Source organism: Oncorhynchus kisutch, linkage group LG11 (genome assembly GCF_002021735.2).
Source record: "Oncorhynchus kisutch isolate 150728-3 linkage group LG11, Okis_V2, whole genome shotgun sequence".
Lineage (NCBI taxonomy): Eukaryota > Metazoa > Chordata > Actinopteri > Salmoniformes > Salmonidae > Oncorhynchus > Oncorhynchus kisutch.
Window position 1 is genome coordinate 50,076,287 of NC_034184.2, and position 6,000 is coordinate 50,082,286.

General features: G+C 44.3%; 2 non-coding genes across 2 annotated transcripts; both read right to left on the bottom strand.

Moving 5' to 3' along the window:
- Positions 1-49: 49 nt before the first annotated feature.
- trnal-uaa (transfer RNA leucine (anticodon UAA)) lies at positions 50-122 on the bottom strand. Its single transcript has one exon. It is a non-coding gene; the product is annotated as a tRNA-Leu (tRNA).
- Positions 123-723: 601 nt separating this feature from the next.
- Positions 724-796, bottom strand: trnaf-gaa (transfer RNA phenylalanine (anticodon GAA)). The gene has a single exon. It is a non-coding gene; the product is annotated as a tRNA-Phe (tRNA).
- Between the last annotated feature and the right edge of the window lie 5,204 nt (positions 797-6,000).

The window sequence follows — 6,000 nt, forward strand, 5'->3', positions numbered from 1 at the left end:
TGTGGATAGTTTCCTTGAAGCCAGAGCATAAAGAAAGAACACATACAAATGCCGAAACCCGGGATCAAACCAGGGACCTTTAGATCTTAAGTCTAACACTCTCCCAACTGAGCTATTTCATCAATTCACTCAATTTAATTCTGTGGCACCCTTGACAATTCACATGCATGTGATTCATAATTTTGACACTCAAAATGTACATAATTGCCAGTATGGGGATCGAACCCATAACATTGGCGTTATTAGCACGACGCTCTAACCAACTGAGCTAACCGTCCACTAGCTATTGGGTGCAATTGTTGATATGCACCGAGCCTCTGAAAGTGCTGGCGCCTAAACTAACAAATCAACCAACAGCATAGCCTGACAAGACTGGACCCTCTTGGTTGCTTCTTGAGGAAATTCCAAACGGCTGGGGAATTAGCTCAAATTCTTTGCATCCCTGAGGTAGTTGGATCGATGCCTGCATTCTCCAAAAGCACATTATTTTATGGATCCAAGAAAACTCCAGTTCACACTTCATGCAGCCTTGTCTTACGACAACCTACTGTCATGTAACAATGACAAGCAACTTTCCTGTAACACTGATGTCAAAATGTCAGATGAAAAAGCAAGACATTACTTACTTTCAGAGGAGCAGCGTAGCACACACCATTGAGGCCCACAAACAAAGCTGTGGATAGTTTCATTGAAGCCTGAGCATAAAGAAAGAATACTTACAGATGCCGAAACCAGGGATCGAACCAGGGACCTTTAGATCTTCAGTCTAACGCTCTGCCAACTGAGCTATTTCGGCAAATTCACTCAACTTAATTCTGTGGCACCCTTGACAATTCACATGCATGTGACTCATAATTTTGACACTCAAAATGTACATAATTGCCAGTTTGGGGATCGAACCCATAACCTTGGCGTTATTTGCACCACTCTCTAACCAACTGAGCTAACCGTCCACTAGCTATTGGGTGCAATTGTTGATATGCACCGAGCCTCTGCAAGTGCTGGCGCCTAAACTAACAAATCAACCAACAGCATAGCCTGAAAAGACTGGACCCTCTTGGTTGCTTCTTGCGGAAATTCCAAACGGCTGGGGAATTAGCTCAAATGCTTTGCATGCCTGAGGTAGTGGGATCGATGCCTGCATTCTCCAAAAGCACATTGTTTTATGGATCCAAGAAAACTCCAGTTCACACTTCATGCAGCCTTGTCTTACGACAACCTACTGTCATGTAAACAATGACAAGAAACTCTCATGTAACAATGACAAGCAACTCTCATGTAACACTGATGTCACAATGTCAGATGACAAAGCAAGACATTACTTACTTTCAGAGAGCAGCGTATCACACACTGTAACCAACTGAGCTAACCGGCCGCTGGCTACAGAGCACAATTGTTGAGATGCACCGAGCCTCTGCAAGTGCTGGAGCGCAAACTAACAAGTCCACCAACAGCATAGCCTGACAAGACTGGACACTCTTGGTTGCTCCTTGTGGCAATTCCAAACAGCTGGGCAATTTGTTCAATTGGTATTGTGTTTGCTTAGCATGCTATAGGTAGTGGGATCGATGCCCGCATTCCCCAAAAACAATTTTTTTTGTGGATCCAAGAAAGATCCAGTTCACACTTCATGCAGCCTTGTCTTACGACAACCTACTGTCATGTAACAATGACAAGCAACTTTCCTGTAACACTGATGTCAAAATGTCAGATGAAAAAGCAATACATTACTTACTTTCAGAGGAGCAGCGTAGCACACACCATTGAGGCCCACAAACAAAGCTGTGGATAGTTTCCTTGAAGCCAGAGCATAAAGAAAATACACATACAAATGCCGAAACCCGGGATCAAACCAGGGACGTTTAGATCTTCAGTCTAACGCGGTCCCAACTGAGCTATTTCAGCAATTCACTCCACTTAATTCTGTGGCACCCTTGACAATTCACATGCATGTGATTCATAATTTTGACACTCAAAATGTACATAATTGCCAGTATAGGGATCGAACCCATAACCTTGGTGTTATTAGCACCACACTCTAACCAACCGAGCTAACCGTCCACTAACTATAGGGTGCAATTGTTGATATGCACCGAGCCTCTGCAAGTGCTGGCGCATAAACTAACAAATCAACCAACAGCATAGCCTGACAAGACTGGACCCTCTTGGTTGCTTCTTGCGGAAATTCCAAACGGCTGGGGAATTAGCTCAAATGCTTTGCATGCCTGAGGTAGTGGGATCGATGCCTGCATTCTCCAAAAGCACATTGTTTTATGGATCCAAGAAAACTCCAGTTCACACTTCATGCAGCCTTGTCTTACGACAACCTACTGTCATGTAAACAATGACAAGAAACTCTCATGTAACAATGACAAGCAACTCTCATGTAACACTGATGTCACAATGTCAGATGACAAAGCAAGACATTACTTACTTTCAGAGAGCAGCGTATCACACACTCTAATCAACTGAGCTAACCGGCCGCTGGCTACAGAGCACAATTGTTGAGATGCACCGAGCCTCTGCAAGTGCTGGAGCGCAAACTAACAAGTCCACCAACAGCATAGCCTGACAAGACTGGACACTCTTGGTTGCTCCTTGTGGCAATTCCAAACAGCTGGGCAATTTGTTCAATTGGTATTGTGTTTGCTTAGCATGCTATAGGTAGTGGGATCGATGCCCGCATTCCCCAAAAACAATTTTTTTTGTGGATCCAAGAAAGCTCCAGTTCACACTTCATGCAGCCTTGTCTTACGACAACCTACTGTCATGTAACAATGACAAGCAACTTTCCTGTAACACTGATGTCAAAATGTCAGATGAAAAAGCAAGACATTACTTACTTTCAGAGGAGCAGCGTAGCACACACCATTGAGGCCCACAAACAAAGCTGTGGATAGTTTCCTTGAAGCCAGAGCATAAAGAAAATACACATACAAATGCCAAAACCCGGGATCAAACCAGGGACCTTTAGATCTTCAGTCTAACGCGGTCCCAACTGAGCTATTTCGGCAATTCACTCCACTTAATTCTGTGGCACCCTTGACAATTCACATGCATGTGACCCATAATTCTGACACTCAAAATGTACATAATTGCCAGTATGGGGATCGAACCCATAACCTTTGCGTTATTAGCACCACACTCTAAACAACTGAGCTAACCGTCCACTAGCTATTGGGTGCAATTGTTGATATGCACCGAACCTCTGCAAGTGCTGGCGCATAAACTAACAAATCAACCAACAGCTTAGCCTGACAAGACTGGACCCTCTTGGTTGCTTCTTGCGGAAATTCCAAACGGCTGGGGAATTAGCTCAAATGCTTTGCATGCCTGAGGTAGTGGGATCGATGCCTGCATTCTCCAAAAGCACATTGTTTTATCGATCCAAGAAAACTCCAGTTCACACTTCATGCAGCCTTGTCTTACGACAACCTACTGTCATGTAAACAATGACAAGAAACTGTCATGTAACAATGACAAGCAACTCTCATGTAACACTGATGTCACAATGTCAGATGACAAAGAAAGACATTACTTACTTTCAGAGAGCAGCGTATCACACACTCTAACCAACTGAGCTAACCGGCCGCTGGCTACAGAGCACAATTGTTGAGATGCACCGAGCCTCTGCAAGTGCTGGAGCGCAAACTAACAAGTCCACCAACAGCATGGCCTGACAAGACTGGACACTCTTGGTTGCTCCTTGTGGCAATTCCAAACAGCTGGGGAATTTGTTCAATTGGTATTGTGTTTGCTTAGCATGCTATAGGTAGTGGGATCGATGCCCGCATTCCCCAAAAACAATTTTTTTTGTGGATCCAAGAAAGCTCCAGTTCACACTTCATGCAGCCTTGTCTTACGACAACCTACTGTCATGTAACAATGACAAGCAACTTTCCTGTAACACTGATGTCAAAATGTCAGATGAAAAAGCAATACATTACTTACTTTCAGAGGAGCAGCGTAGCACACACCATTGAGGCCCACAAACAAAGCTGTGGATAGTTTCCTTGAAGCCAGAGCATAAAGAAAATACACATACAAATGCCAAAACCCGGGATCAAACCAGGGACCTTTAGATCTTCAGTCTAACGCGGTCCCAACTGAGCTATTTCGGCAATTCACTCCACTTAATTCTGTGGCACCCTTGACAATTCACATGCATGTGACCCATAATTCTGACACTCAAAATGTACATAATTGCCAGTATGGGGATCGAACCCATAACCTTTGCGTTATTAGCACCACACTCTAAACAACTGAGCTAACCGTCCACTAGCTATTGGGTGCAATTGTTGATATGCACCGAACCTCTGCAAGTGCTGGCGCATAAACTAACAAATCAACCAACAGCATAGCCTGACAAGACTGGACCCTCTTGGTTGCTTCTTGCGGAAATTCCAAACGGCTGGGGAATTAGCTCAAATGCTTTGCATGCCTGAGGTAGTGGGATCGATGCCTGCATTCTCCAAAAGCACATTGTTTTATCGATCCAAGAAAACTCCAGTTCACACTTCATGCAGCCTTGTCTTACGACAACCTACTGTCATGTAAACAATGACAAGAAACTGTCATGTAACAATGACAAGCAACTCTCATGTAACACTGATGTCACAATGTCAGATGACAAAGAAAGACATTACTTACTTTCAGAGAGCAGCGTATCACACACTCTAACCAACTGAGCTAACCGGCCGCTGGCTACAGAGCACAATTGTTGAGATGCACCGAGCCTCTGCAAGTGCTGGAGCGCAAACTAACAAGTCCACCAACAGCATGGCCTGACAAGACTGGACACTCTTGGTTGCTCCTTGTGGCAATTCCAAACAGCTGGGGAATTTGTTCAATTGGTATTGTGTTTGCTTAGCATGCTATAGGTAGTGGGATCGATGCCCGCATTCCCCAAAAACAATTTTTTTTGTGGATCCAAGAAAGCTCCAGTTCACACTTCATGCAGCCTTGTCTTACGACAACCTACTGTCATGTAACAATGACAAGCAACTTTCCTGTAACACTGATGTCAAAATGTCAGATGAAAAAGCAATACATTACTTACTTTCAGAGGAGCAGCGTAGCACACACCATTGAGGCCCACAAACAAAGCTGTGGATAGTTTCCTTGAAGCCAGAGCATAAAGAAAATACACATAAAAATGCCGAAACCCGGGATCAAACCAGGGACGTTTAGATCTTCAGTCTAACGTGGTCCCAACTGAGCTATTTCGGCAATTCACTCCACTTAATTCTGTGGCACCCTTGACAATTCACATGCATGTGACCCATAATTCTGACACTCAAAATGTACATAATTGCCAGTATGGGGATAGAACCCATAACCTTGGCGTTATTTGCACCACACTCTAACCAACTGAGCTAACCGTCCACTAGCTATTGGGTGCAATTGTTGATATGCACCGAACCTCTGCAAGTGCTGGCGCATAAACTAACAAATCAACCATCAGCATAGCCTGACAAGACTGGACCCTCTTGGTTGCTTCTTGCGGAAATTCCAAACGGCTGGGGAATTAGCTCAAATGTTTTGCATGCCTGAGGTAGTGGGATCGATGCCTGCATTCTCCAAAAGCACATTGTTTTATCGATCCAAGAAAACTCCAGTTCACACTTCATGCAGCCTTGTCTTACGACAACCTACTGTCATGTAAACAATGACAAGCAACTCTCATGTAACACTGATGTCACAATGTCAGATGACAAAGAAAGACATTACTTACTTTCAGAGAGCAGCGTATCACACACTCTAATCAACTGAGCTAACCGGCCGCTGGCTACAGAGCACAATTGTTGAGATGCACCGAGCCTCTGCAAGTGCTGGAGCGCAAACTAACAAGTCCACCAACAGCATAGCCTGACAAGACTGGACACTCTTGGTTGCTCCTTGTGGCAATTCCAAACAGCTGGGCAATTTGTTCAATTGGTATTGTGTTTGCTTAGCATGCTATAGGTAGTGGGATCGATGCCCGCATTCCCCAAAAACAAT